General features: G+C 48.2%; 1 non-coding gene across 1 annotated transcript; it reads right to left on the bottom strand.

Moving 5' to 3' along the window:
- Window positions 1-544: 544 nt before the first annotated feature.
- TRNAE-UUC (transfer RNA glutamic acid (anticodon UUC)) lies at window positions 545-616 on the bottom strand. The gene has a single exon. It is a non-coding gene; the product is annotated as a tRNA-Glu (tRNA).
- Window positions 617-13,796: the final 13,180 nt, after the last annotated feature.

Below are 13,796 nucleotides of genomic sequence, written 5' to 3'. Positions count from 1 at the left end.
CCTGGGGAAATTAAAACCATCTTAACACCTTCCAAGAATGAACTCTATGAGTCAGAAGTGTGCTTTAGAGGTCTCTAGTCCAGCCTATATGCTCCAGTAGGTCCAGTTGGAGCAAGTTCCTCAGGGCCTTGTTCAGTCAAGTTGCAAATACCTCCAGGAACGGACACCCCACAGTTTCCCTGAGGCCCAGTTCCAGTGTTTCACCACCATGTGGTGATAAAATTATTCTTCATAACTAAGGAGAACTTCCCTCGCTGGTGCCTCTTGTCTTCCCACTGCGTGCGTCCAGGAAGAGCCTGGCCCCATCTTCTGTGCACCTAATCACCAGGCAGCAACGAAATCTTTCACCAGGCAGCAGTGAAATCTTTCCCTCGCCTTCTCTCTGGGATGAACAGACTCTGTCCCTCAGCCTCCCTTCGTCCACCCCGTGCTCCAGCCCCGGCCACCTTGGCAGCCTGTGCTGGATCCACTCCAGCAGGCACTCCCAATGGTCTTCCTTGTCCCAGGGAGCCCCAAAACAGGCACAATATGAAATACAATGGTTTTCCCACACCGGGAGTCGAACCCGGGCTGCCTGGGTGAAAACCAGGAATCCTGACCGCTAGACCATGTGGGACCACGGCTGCCTCTGCCACCTGCTTGGCTCTGGACCTGCAGGGACAGCTAGCCCGGCTCCTAGGCTCACGGACCTACAGCCACCCCCAGCATGACTCCATCCTTTTCTTTCCTGGTGCATCCCACAGCCTGGAGGGGAAAAAATCTGCAATGTAAAAAAGGCAACGGTCCAAGGTCTTTGATCCATCTGGGGCTCTGCTGGGATTCTCCTCCATTTCAGACCTCATGGTGGGACAAGCAGAGTTCATGCAAAGCTCAGTCCCATGGGAGTACTGCTGCATTAAGCACCCCTGGATCGCAGTCCCCAGCATCCGCCCACATGCAGGCCCTTGCACTCATCTCCCTGGGGAGTTGTGCTGCTGCGGAGCTGAAGGCAAGGTCACACACGGGGCCACGCAGCATTATTAATGATAACTGGTGGCAGAGCATTGCAGGAGCTAAGTCCACCCGGCATGAAGGCAAGTGCATAGGCTGCTTCCCCTTTATTTCATTTGATTACGCTTTTTTGTTTTTGCATGATTCCCTACAGTAAGTAGCTCATAATTAACAGAAGATGAATAACATTTCTGCCACTCCGCGCATTAAGTTTTCTCACAACAAATGAAAACATAATTGCCATTGCACAGCACCCTTATCTGAGGAAACACACTGCGGTTGGGATGATGGAGATTTACTGATAGGTGCACACTTCTTCAGCTACTTAGATATGAACACAAAGTGTTTGTGGCTGAGGGGCTGGAGCTGCTCTGCATGCTGAACTGGCTTCCCGCAGCACCTCCCAGCAGTCATCTCTACCATGGGCTCACAGCCAGGACCTCAGGAGATAGCTCAACAGGCACTGCAGCAGAGGAGCTTCTGTGGAGCAAAGGACAGGATGAGGATGCCTGGTGGGTGATGTGGGACATGGTCCCTCCTTCCACTGACCAGGGAAACCCCAAAAACTGATGGGGTGAGGCAGGTCTGAATGGTTTATTGAGAACCTTTCCACAACTCTGAATTGTCACAGGAGCCAAGATGGATGGAGTAGCCACAACGTCTGATAAGTTCAGACACTTCCCAGGGCAATGATGTCTACCTAATGAGCCACAGGTCCTAGTTCAAAGCCATGGGGCTGTTGGCATGCCCAGTCGCCATGGGGCTCTCCACCAGGCTGGGGACTTGCAGAGCAATATTAATGCCCCATCTCCTGCACACAGCCAGCAGCTCATTGGGAACACTGAGAAGGCATGACTGGAAAACCTTTCTTCTCCCAACAGAATATTTTTAGCTTTCAGGGAAAAGTAATAGCTAAAAAAACTAGTTGACAACCCCACAAGCTTGACTAATGCTGCCAAAGGAAGAGGAAAAAGGCTGTTCTGGTGCCTGAGGGTGACATTGCAGAGACACTTGCCCAGATTCAGGACCCCTCCTAGGGACATGCTACGGGCATGTCCAGGCAGGTCTTGCTCCAGGGGAGGTGAGTAGGTGTGTATTTGTTTCTCAGTTAGGACATTTTACACAAGATTTCTTTCTCTTTTCTTTTGTGATGCAAACTCAGTTTGCAGTAACAAACAAATGAGAACAAGCCCCTCTGCTTCTCCTGCCCCAGCTTGTACAGTCTGTCCGTGTTTGGACATCCATGAAGACACACATATCTAAAAGGACCATGGCTTGCCCAACCAGGGATCAAAATCTGTGGTCTTTGACTCTGAACATCCAGCTCCTGATGGGCACAGGGAAGCACCTTGCAGGGCCACATGCTCCAAAAAGTCAGCAGAGAAATCCCTCAGCGGTTCTCCTGGGCTGTACGGTTGCACAACACAGCTGTGCAACCACCGCTACTCATGGGCAGATGGCGATGAGCACTGCGTACCTCCTCCCACCACACAGGGGAGGAGATGCTGAGCAGGGCCAGACCCAAAGACCTTGAGCTGCCTCCTTCAGCCTTCACAGTGAAGCCAGGTTTGCCAATCCCACCCCAGCTGGAAGCAGGGAGGAATATGTGATGGAGTTGTATAATGTCCACAGCATGCTCCCGTTGCTCTCCTAGAGTTCTTGTCCAGCGCTGGAAGAGCAGTATTCTTCATAATTATTCCCAAACATCACACAGTATTGCCTCACTCTGTACAGTTTCTTCTTCTGCTGCTGCTGCTGCTGCTACGAAGCCTTCTTGGAAAGGCTGGCCTGGTTTTTATTTTTCCTTCTTCAGTAGGTTTGGGTAAAACACAGACTCTTCACCCGTGTCAGCTCTGCTCAGCCCAAACCTCAGGTCTGGAAGTACATTTGTAAAGTGATAGTTTGCCCTCAGAGAGAACAACCTGGATTGTTTCTCCATGCTGTGCCATTCTGTTTTGCTCATGTAAAAGCCAGGGTTGTTGTCTTGATGCTGGTGTAGCATTGCAGACAAAATGTTCAGGGAGGATATAACTGCCAGTTGCTTCATGTGTTGCCTCCCAACATCTTATCTGAACTCTTTGAACGTGAATTCTCATCACAGAATGAGAGAAATAATGAGTTTCTCAGAACAGACCTTGTCCTGGCTGTACTTTCCAAGCAAATGGGGGCACAGAATACAGACATGGCAGAAAATGCTGAACTGTACCGATGTGTTTCAGAAAAGAGCTTGATCACCCATGTGCCGGGTGTAATTAGTACTCATTAGAGCCACTTATGATACAGACACTCTCAGAGGCCCTGCCAGGATTTCTGCTGGGCACTGAGCAAATCTGTGGAGAGACACTCCCCACTCCCAAGCCTCCATATCTGAAAAGACAATCTCCCAAGGGCAAGGAATTAGACTAGTTTTGAGGTGGAGCTTGATCACCTTGCCAAAGTGACACACAAAAGGTTTCCTGCATGAGCGGAGGGCAGGACCTGGTGTCACAGGAGCTCCTTTGCCCCGGTTCTCCTCCATACCCAACAGATTGATCACTTGGCCAGGTATTTCCCTACATCCAGGCCAAAAGATATTCCTTTTCACCAAAGCTGCTGGCCAGTGCATCCAGTCCCCAGTGCTCTACAAGAGTCAAGCTGGGCTCTGATGCCTCACCCTTGGAGCGATGTCGCTGGAGGTCCTATGCTAACAGGGCATGTGCCATTGCATCCGCGTCCCACCGCTCCTCCGGCAGCGGCAGGCATGCTGGGGGTGAGCCCCATCACCATGCTCTGCGTGCAGGGGTTCCTTGCTCCTGCCGTTTCCCTGGACATTCAGGAAAATAACCGTTCGTTTAACATTTTGGAAGCTTTGTTGGAATCCTGTTGCTATCTCTCAAACAAACCCAGCTGCATGCTTATCTACTCACAGTTTTCAGGTTGGATTAGAAATAAACAGAAAGTTATCAAAATAAACTTCAGTGCTCTCAGCACGTTATTCCAGTGTGACTGTATATACTCCAGGCGATGCCCCTACATAACTACACCAGCTCAGGCCAAACACACTGTATTATGAGGGCGCCTGCCAGCCCCCTACCAAAGGCGATTTCATTTTTATTTGTCAACCACAAGTGATGAGCTGGAATGCAAATAAAACACAAATGAAAACCATACCTCCCAAAGGGATTTACAGCCTTTAAAAGATTTAAAACAGACCTTCCAAAATGTTTCCAGGGCTGGGAGCTGAGTGATTTCCTCCTCACACAAACTTTCAGGATTAACACACTATTTTCAGCACGGTCACGGACCATGGAACAGCAGAGGGAGTGGCCGATCTTTGGTGATAGCCTTTCAGATGATGTAGGGGTACACCCTGTCCCCTGCAATTTGCATGTGGATGTCACCAAAAGGCTGTCACCGCATGTCAGTGATGTAACAGTCTCAAGACATGTCACAATAAAGTACTTTTTCTAATTAAAACCCAGTTCTCTATGGTATTTTTTGATTGCTACAAGTGTACCTAAAAAGCCAGAAGCAAAAAAGAAGACATCCAAGATCTTTTGAAAATGAAGAATTCTCTTGATAAATACATCTCTTAATGAAATACAAGCAATTAAACTAAAAGCCCTATCAAATGCTGCTTGTCACTCCACACATTGACATTTAATTGAATTTTTTTTCCATCCCCTGGTCCCTTTTCCCTGATAAACAAATTCATTCACAACGGATCAGGTTTCACTAACCCAGAAACCAGATGATAGTCAATCAACTAATTGACACAACAAAGACTTTTACATGAAAAAAAAAATTGTCTAATTAAAGCTCAAATGAAATTTAATGATACACAGACGTCTTATAGTAATGAACAGTCTTCTTATATTAATTACTCTCTCTTTAACCCTTTCCCTTCTTCTGGTCACCTAAATTGTGAGGATGATGAAAGCGGAGGCAGTGCCCAGCAGAGCCGCGGCGTCCATCCAAGTGTTGGCACCATCTCTGCTGGGAGATGGTCCAGATGGAGCCGGGTGTGCGTGGGTGACCCAAGGGCTCTTCAGCTGCTCTGGGTTAAACCAACAAGTGCCGTCACCACCTCTTCATCTTCCCTACCTGCTGCCATGTTTAGAGGATCTGCCCTTCTGCTTGCCCCACGCAGCCGTGGTGCTCAAGCCTGTGTAGGGCAGGACTCAACACAGAGTGGCCCAGGATGGGTGGATGGAGGGAGGGAGGGAGGGGCAGACTCTTTGCTCTCTCACTGCAAGGCATCATCCACCGTGGTGCCCTTGGGAACTGCATCCTGGCCCAGCACCACAAAAAACGAGAGACACCAACACCAGTCCTGCCTTCAGTGAGAGCTTCGCTGAGCGTTTTGGCAGGACAAAGGAGCAGCCCACCCCCTCACTCAAGGTTTACCACATCATTGAAAACTCTTGGGATTTTATCTCATGCTTAAGAGCTTTTCTGAATAAAGTTGAGCTTAAGAATGTGGTTAAAGCTCAGCAGGTGACTAAGTGCTTTATTGAATCAGGGCTTTGGTCCACCACAAACCTGAGCCAACTCGGGAGAGAAGCTGAAAACCTCTCCTGATGCCTTTCAGTGTCTAAAGTGAAAAATGCAAAAGCTAAACACATAAAGGGAAGCACAGCAGATACTTCATCCCTAACATACTTCAAATCTTAAATACATTTGTAAAAACACGGAGAGGTCAAGGAGAGATTCTCAGAGATGCTGCAGTGACTGCAGGCAGAGCAGTGGCACGCACCCCTCAGCACGAGGGAGGACTTCATCCACATTTACTCACTGGCTGGTTTCTGGGTGCTCCCATGCTACGTATAATCAGTCCTGATCAAAGTAGGATAGAAAAACGTGCCAAAAATAATGAGCAGCCATTTGTGGAAGAGCCAAATAGAAGGGAGAGAGAAAAGCTCACCAAAAGGAATGAGAGTTATGTTTTAAAAATGTTTAATTGCTCGTGCAAGCTGAACCCACAAGAGATGTCAAGTGCCTTTTCCATTCTGGTTCCCCCTGCACGCGGCGCTCTGGCCTTTGCCTGCTGCTCTTGGCTCTCTCATTAAGAAGTAGCTATTATTTTCACAATCATTTTCTAGTGCACTTTATACCACTAACGGAGCAAGCTGTTGTGAATGGTCATTTTGTTTCCAAGCAAGTTTGGCCACAAACAACATCGAGTTCTTTCACCAGCTGAAAACACCCTGGGCTTCCCTTCCTGTACGAGGGTTTGGATACCCGCGGAGCTTGTCAAGTGCCCAGGGCAATCCCAAAACATGCTGCTCGCTGGGGCATGCCACTGCCGTGAGAACTCAATTATGCTAAACAAAAGCTAATAGGGCACCAGAGAAAAGAGGAAAGGGGAATTAGCAGCCCTGTCAGACTCCTCCAGGTAATTACGGTTTTTCTATCTAAAAATTACAACTGCTCTGGAAATGCTGTTTTATTATGCTGGTGCATTTGGCATAAACATGAATGGAGAAGAGTTCGTTCTGTAGTGAAAACCTTTATCTTTGAACAGGTTTGTCAAAGGTAAAATTGCTGCAGCATTGATTGTGACCAGGAAGAAATCAGCTTCTGGTTCTTGCCAAACCCAGGATGTTTAAAGATACGAGAGCACACAGACTGCTTGAACAGCTGGATGAAATCCTGCCTCATCATCCCAAAGTGGAGGTCCCCCATCTCCACCCGCTGAGGAGCTCAAGGCCATGTAGCCTAGATAGGAGGTAACTGGAAAAAAACTGAGACTGCTGGAGAGGAGAAAGAGATGATGCAGGGAGAGCATCCCTGAAAGGGTCTTTTTTCAGAGAGACCTCAATAACGGAGATGGCTTATCCTGGTCCCCACATGCTCCCAGCCTTCTCCCCACATGTCTCAGCCCACCAAACCCCAGCAGAGGTTTCTGAGCCCAGCCATCAGTCCCCTAAAGGCAGAGAGACCACAGTGGCACCGGGGCATGTCAGGAGAGGGATGCGACAGGGCCCCATCCCACTGAGCAGGCAGAGACATGCAACCATGAGTGTCTGAGCACGACGGGACCAAAAAGCACCCCAGAAACATGCCGGGGTGTCTGCAGCATGTGGGGAAGCCCCCTCCCAGACCCTCAGGAGTCGCTCCCGGCTCCCACGGGAGAGGGAAACACCAGGGAGAGGGGCTGCAGGGCTTGTCTGCAGTGCAGCTGAATTTTCCCCAGTATATTTAAACATATTGCTTGGCATTCACAGAGGTGGCAGTCTGACAAATGCTAGTACTCCAAGGGTTAAGCTCTTTTAAATGTCTTGGGAGTTATTTGTAAAGCTATTACTTCTGAGTTTGTTAATAAATCAGGATTTAATACACCTGAGTTACATTATCTCCCTGTTCTAATGTATAAATCCAGCCACTAAACCTTCAGGCCCAAGTGCTGTGTGCTTTTAGTCTTAGGTTTAGCTACCCGGTTTCTAAAATGTTAGATTGTTTCACAAGTCAAGAGATGGATTTTTAAATCCTTCAAATCTTGCAGCAAGTATACAAATCTGTGTCTGGAGTTACAAATCCGATCAGAAGGTTTGTAAATCCTACAAAAGATTTATTTGAAAAAGTTTTGATTTACAAATTCTTGCTTTGCCTTTGGGACATGTAAGTGACTTATTTGCAAAGGAGGATTCGGCAGACCTGGGTTATGCTGAGAAATCCTTCCCCTCACTTGTCACACACAACACAGGATAAATCCTCCTCCAGCCAGTCTATATCTGTCTCCCAAACGTAGTTTGGGGTTAGTAATGAGCTTCAGAAAAGTCAATGGAGAGGAACGGATGCTCTGGAGGGGTGTCAGCCTCCCGCTTTAGACACTGTCTTAGGATGCCTGCGCTCTGGAGATGCCTCCTCTCCCCACTGATCGCAGAGGGAGGGGGATACATAGCTCAGAGGAAAGGCTTCGTAGTGAGAGAGCTTGGGTGAGATGCGCTCTGCCCTAGGTGTGAACCTGAGGGTCACCAGCACCTTCAGAAATTCGGTCTGAGGAGGTCAGTGAGGGCTAGGAGTGGTGAAGCCAGGTGATTCCATCCCCACTTGTCCCAGCCTTTTTGCAGCTCTTCCTCCCGCAGCTGGGTCTACTGGGGTCCCACCAGCCATGGATACAGCTGGCATCACTAGACAGAAGATGCCACCCACCAGCCATGAGCCTTCATCCTCCCTGGGTGCTTCAGCGCGGTGAATCATAGCAGGGTGTGCAGCAGCAACCGGCCACGGCCAACACCACTCGAGCAAGACCCCATCCCTAGAACCTACCCAAATCCAGCTGAGGCCAGGCAAAGCCAGAACAAGGTTGGGCAAAGTCACCCAGACCACAAACTCAGGTTTTCTCCCAGAAAGTCAGGCTTCAGGCATGGTTTATCTTTTGCCAGGAAGAGGCAGCCGTGCAGGTAAAGTGAGGATGGGTGTGGACGTGCAGGGAAAAGAGCTGAGCTGCAGCAGCGTATACCTGGTTTCTGCTCGTGCATTTAGCCCACCTCGACTGCAAAGTAAAAACCTCCAGCCTAACGCACCGACACGTTTCGCTTTGCAACTGAGTCAGCTCCTATGGTTCTGTCATTTCTACAGGTGCTTTGATAAGCAATATGTAAGAAGGAAGTTAAAGAAATCAGGAAGATCAGTTTGGGTTACCTCAGATACTAGAGGGTTTTTTTAGTCTTTTTTTTTATGCTGCTTCACTTTCTGGTTTCAGGCCCTTCCATTTGTCCTAGAAAATTTTACTAAGACATGGACCTCCAAGGACTTGGAGGCAAATACAAAATGAATGGAAAAAAATCAGGAAGGTTTTATCAAAAGTAGATCACATTAGACTAATTTAATATCATTTTAATAGGAAAACAGAGACGAGCAGAGGAGCTAATCTATCTAAGTTTGAACAAAATATTGCATACAGAGCCTGATGGGAAATTAGTCTTTCAAAAGAGATTCTGGGAAGAATCTCTACTGAAGGAGTTACAGGAGTTGCAAAGTGGATGTGGCTTCATTTAAAGGGAAGGCTGCACAGAACGAAGGTATCAGCCTAGAGACCAGCGCTGTACGGCGCTGCTCCGGGACCAGCCTCGGGGTCTTCATGCAAAGGTCAGGTGTGTGCTTATGAAATGGGGGATATTATGAAGTTAGAAGGTATTGCCAGTGCTGAGGGACTCCAGATTTCCATACTGGAAATGCTGAAACGGATACTAAAATAAAACAGGGTCTGGCTGCAACATCTGCCTTGCCTGCTTGTCCTGGGCTAAACCCATGATTAGGCTGGGCTCAGGAATGACTTTTTTCCCAGGTGGAGATAGACCGGAGGGGTTTTCTCTGTAGCACTGGGAAATGGTCTGGTCTCCAGACTACATGAATGTGATGGCAGAAGACTCTAGCAATATCAAGGGCAGTCAACGCTTTGTGCTTCGACTTTCTTCCACAGTGCTTTAGGCTGAGCTTCTGCTGGGTGGTGGCCAGGGGCTGCATGGGCCACGCTTGGCCCATGGGTCTGGGGTTCAGCCTCGCAACAAATCCACATGGAAGTGGTTACGTGCAGATGTTTACACCACCCCCCGGTGACCTGTCTGGCAGGGATCCCTGCCCCACAGGCTCGGAGCCATAGGAGACTGGATCCGGCCATCCCCAGGATCCTGGAGATGCAGCCACCCCAGGGTGCTGGTCCCCGTGCCGCTGGGCCGGGTGCGCTGTCTGAACACAGCAGCAATAAACACCAGCCCGACTGCCTCCCGCCCTTTGGCCCACAACAATACAGGTGGCCTGATATGATATGGCACTTTTTAATTATTAGATCACCAACATCAAATAAAAGACATATTAAACCTTCCAGGAACAGACGCAGCTTTAAACTTTGGCTTTAAATTAAAAAAAAAAAAAAAAAAAAAAAATCCCAAAAGCTAGTTCGGTGCTGCTTCTCTGTGCGCTGGAAAATCAGAAATGGCTTTGCCATCTCATACTGCTTCTGTTTGTCCATTCTTCCTGTCTCTGTTTTCATGTTTTCATTTTTCTATGGCTATGTGGAACACATTTCTCAGTTAAGTACTTGCTTTTGAGAGTTGTTGCCATAACAACCGTTTCATTCCACGATATGCACACTATCTCTGAAATACAGAATTTCTCCTTAAAGGAGCATGTGCCACACACATCAAAGAGGAATATGGACTCATTATTTTTACATTATTTTGTGGGCAAATAGATGTTTTCCAATACAGTTTTTTCTAACTGGATTTTCTTGTTCAGTGGAACTATGGTTTTTTTAAGCGTTCCTATCTTATAGTATAATTTTTGCCTGAAACCCAGAACATTAGGAGACAAGAATCTTTATTGTAGTTTCTTTTCTCCAAAGGTCTGAGAGAACTATGCTGCAGTTAATGCATTTAAAACACATCTTATTAGACAGAAAAATTATGTAAATAAAATCTATTAAAAATGCATAGTTCTTGAAGTAAAACCTCTATTTCACTGTACAAATTGGTGGCAGAAGGAGGGAAAGGGCCAAGAATAGTCAGACTGCTTCATTTCTTAGTATCTTGCTCTTGGGGGTCTCTGCAAGGGGCATTATGTGTGCAACTGAACTGCAACTCTTTCCAAAAAACTACCCTCCCAAACTTTTCTGTGTCCGAAAGGTCAGAAAAACACGGTTTTGCACATAGGCAGGACCTTGCTCACAGGGGTCCCATCAGCTCCCAGTTCCCTCCTGGGCAAGGAGGGCAAAGCTGAGCCACGAGCTGGCCAGGAGCCATGGACGTTCAGGACAGCTTTGGGTTTTTTACCCTTACAGCACATGCTCTGAGGCGGTGGTGTTGGTTCTTTGCTATGAATGGGGACATGGACATTTCTTCTTGAGGGAAGCCCCCTCCCAAGGAAGCCATGGTGGGCTGTGGCACTGAGCTTGCAGATGGCTTTTCTCTTGGACAGTGCTGCTTGTGCCCGGATGAAACCATGGAGAAAGAGGCACACCAAGATGTGCTGCTCAGACACGAGTCCTTGGTGCGTTGTTTGCTCACCACAGAGGCATGAAGCCATGAGCACCAAGCTGAATTGTAATTTACACATTCATTTCTAGGATCCTTAGGAAAGTCAATCTTTAGACTACAAACTCATGGAGATCCCAGCTGTAAGAGTTCTGCAGGGCGTGCATCCTATGCCCTGTGCTGGAGAGCTGGGGTTGGTAGGTGGCTCAAGCTCCTTCAAGCAAGGTCAGCATGGACGTGGTCCTATGGCTCCACTGTTTGCTGAACACTGGAGCCATGCCCATGGTCACACTGGGAGGTCATTGATGGAGGAGATTTGTCCTCACAACCCAATACACCTGTTACATCCATTTCTTCACCCACCACAGGTGATGGACACTGCTTGGCACCACAGTGCCATCATGCTCCTCCCACGTCAGTGTCGTGCTGCAGAGCTCTCCAGTCACTGCTGCCAGTCCCTGTGAAGGAGCTGTCAGAGCCCATCCCCATCCTGCTGCGATGACCTCGCGTCCTACAGCATCACTGTCATGATGCAGTGACGCCCCCGCCACAGCACACACCCACTGCATGGTTACACCCCAGGGCCACATCAGAGTCAGCCAGCATCACAGCCTCTTGCCATGACAGGGCCATCAGCCTGCATTACGATCAGGAGGGGGAAGGCTTGAGTGCAGCTCATGCTACATGATCCATCAGCATGGAGAAAGCAATATTTCCTGAGATCCCAAAGCCATTCACCTCACTGTTGCACCAAAACCTCTCTTGAGCCACCAGCACAGCCTGCTCCCAGCCCTGCTCCCCCTTGGAGATGCAGACAGGCAGGCACAGGAACAGGGAGCTGCACTTTACACCAGTGCATATTTTAACTCACATTTACAGGCTGAAAATCCCAGGAGTGGAAGGATGCAGTAGCTAAAAATGCTGCCAGGACAGGAGCTCTTCAGCAGCATGGAGAAGTGCTTAAAAGGTGCCTTGCTCTGGAAGCAGTGGGTGCTCTGGAGAGGAGGGCAGCCAGAAAACACCTTTATTTCTGACCTTGGCTGGTCCTGCTTCCAGCTCATGCAGGAAAAGACCCGTGAATCGGTATGCCATGCCCTGCGGAAGAAATTGGTCCCATCACTCACTTGTGGCCTCTCCCTCCAAAACCAGCTCTACACAGAGATGATGGATTTTATACAAATCATTTAGTAAGAAAGAGGCCATGGGGGAGGAACCAGACATCCAGGCCAGCACTGAGGGCACCTCACTGGACTGGGGGAGAGCAAAAGTCAAGCTCCAGGGCCACTGGAGATCTCCTTTGCAATGGATACAGGATGAGATCAATGGATTTACTCTTTGAAATCAAACTTGCTTCGCACTGACAGGGTGTGGGAATTTCCCAGTCCGGGGTCTCACAGCACAGCAGGAATCGGCTGCGGGTCCTGAGCGAGCCCCGGCGCTGCAGGCAGATCCCTCTGCAATTAGCGCTCTGCGGCATCTTAGCCCTGACAGGTCCCAGTCCTCCGCAACTGCTGGTCACTTGCCAGTGGAGACCTTGGTGTCCTTGAGCACCCCGGCACCCATTGCGCCTTCGGAGGCACAGCCACCTCCTCCAGCAGCCTGAGATACAGCCACCTCCTCCAGCAGCTCGCTGAAGGCTGCTTTGAACCCTCTGCCAACATGAACATTTCATTGATTTATTAATGAAGGGTGTTCAAAAACACATGTTCGTGAGCTCTATGAAATAGCCTTTAGCTTCTGCTGATTACTCATGTTTTACATCAGACTGATGTTTTCTAGATGCATTTCAATCAATACAATAGCTTTTTTAGCACACATTACCGCTCGCCTTTGGCTAACCAACCATCACATTTCTTTTCAAGTGCCCATTTGCATCAAACTAACCCCAAAGATCCATCATATCTCCTTTGACTGTCACCTGAGCTTACACAAACATTCCCATTTAGGTTTCAAAATGCCTTGCACGCTCAAGCTTCATTTCTGAGTGCTCCAGACAAGATGTTGGATGTGTTGTGTCATTCATGTCAGAGAGTTATTCTCTGCACAACTTGCCTTGCAACTGCAGCATGAATATTCAAGCTTTCTCTTTTCCCCAGACTCAATGCTAGCCTACGCTACAATTTTGGGGTCAAGGCAGCTCAAAGAGGTAAACGCAAGCAGTAAGCTGAAAGCAGGGGCAATGTTTTGACTGAGCACGTGCAGAGTTGTGTGCTGCCATGGTTTCACCGCTTTTGGTACCCACGGTGGCTGTTTTCAGGCCAGCTCAGATTTGGCCCGAAGAGCTGCTTTCATCTCCTTCACTCAGCACAGGCATGATAACCTATGCTCATTTATTGCATCTAAGGTTTTCATCGCGAACTATTATGGTATCTGAATGACCTTTAGGAAAATAGTAGCAATAGAGATATGGGTTTTCACTTTGAATCACTTTGAATATCCACCAATCCTTAAGACTTGCCATTATTGTAATAAGCGGCAAACGGCCCTGTTCCTGAAGCAGCATAATTGTCCTTTTGGTCATCATTCAGATTAGTCAGGCCAAACCCAACCATCCTTGCCACCAACTATGTTTTTAATGCTCCAGCTGCACTTTTATTGTTTAGGTCATTCTGTCCAAACTGCAATTCCACTTTTCACTGGAAGGGCACATAGCATTTTGCATGTTTTAAAGGACCATTCGTTGTTGGTAGTAAAACACACACTGTTAAATAACACAGCTGTTGTCTTCATTTGTTCAGTAGTAAAATGAAAGCAAACGTTAATGCAATGAAGGGAGGGGGAAGGGACCTTCTTCTGCTGACGTTGCTTCCACACACACACTATGGACCAGCTTTCCCAGTCCAGTATTTC

This window comes from Pelecanus crispus, chromosome 14 (genome assembly GCF_030463565.1).
Source record: "Pelecanus crispus isolate bPelCri1 chromosome 14, bPelCri1.pri, whole genome shotgun sequence".
NCBI lineage: Eukaryota > Metazoa > Chordata > Aves > Pelecaniformes > Pelecanidae > Pelecanus > Pelecanus crispus.
Note: the sequence above shows the minus strand (reverse complement) of the source record. Positions and strands in the feature narration are given on the sequence as shown.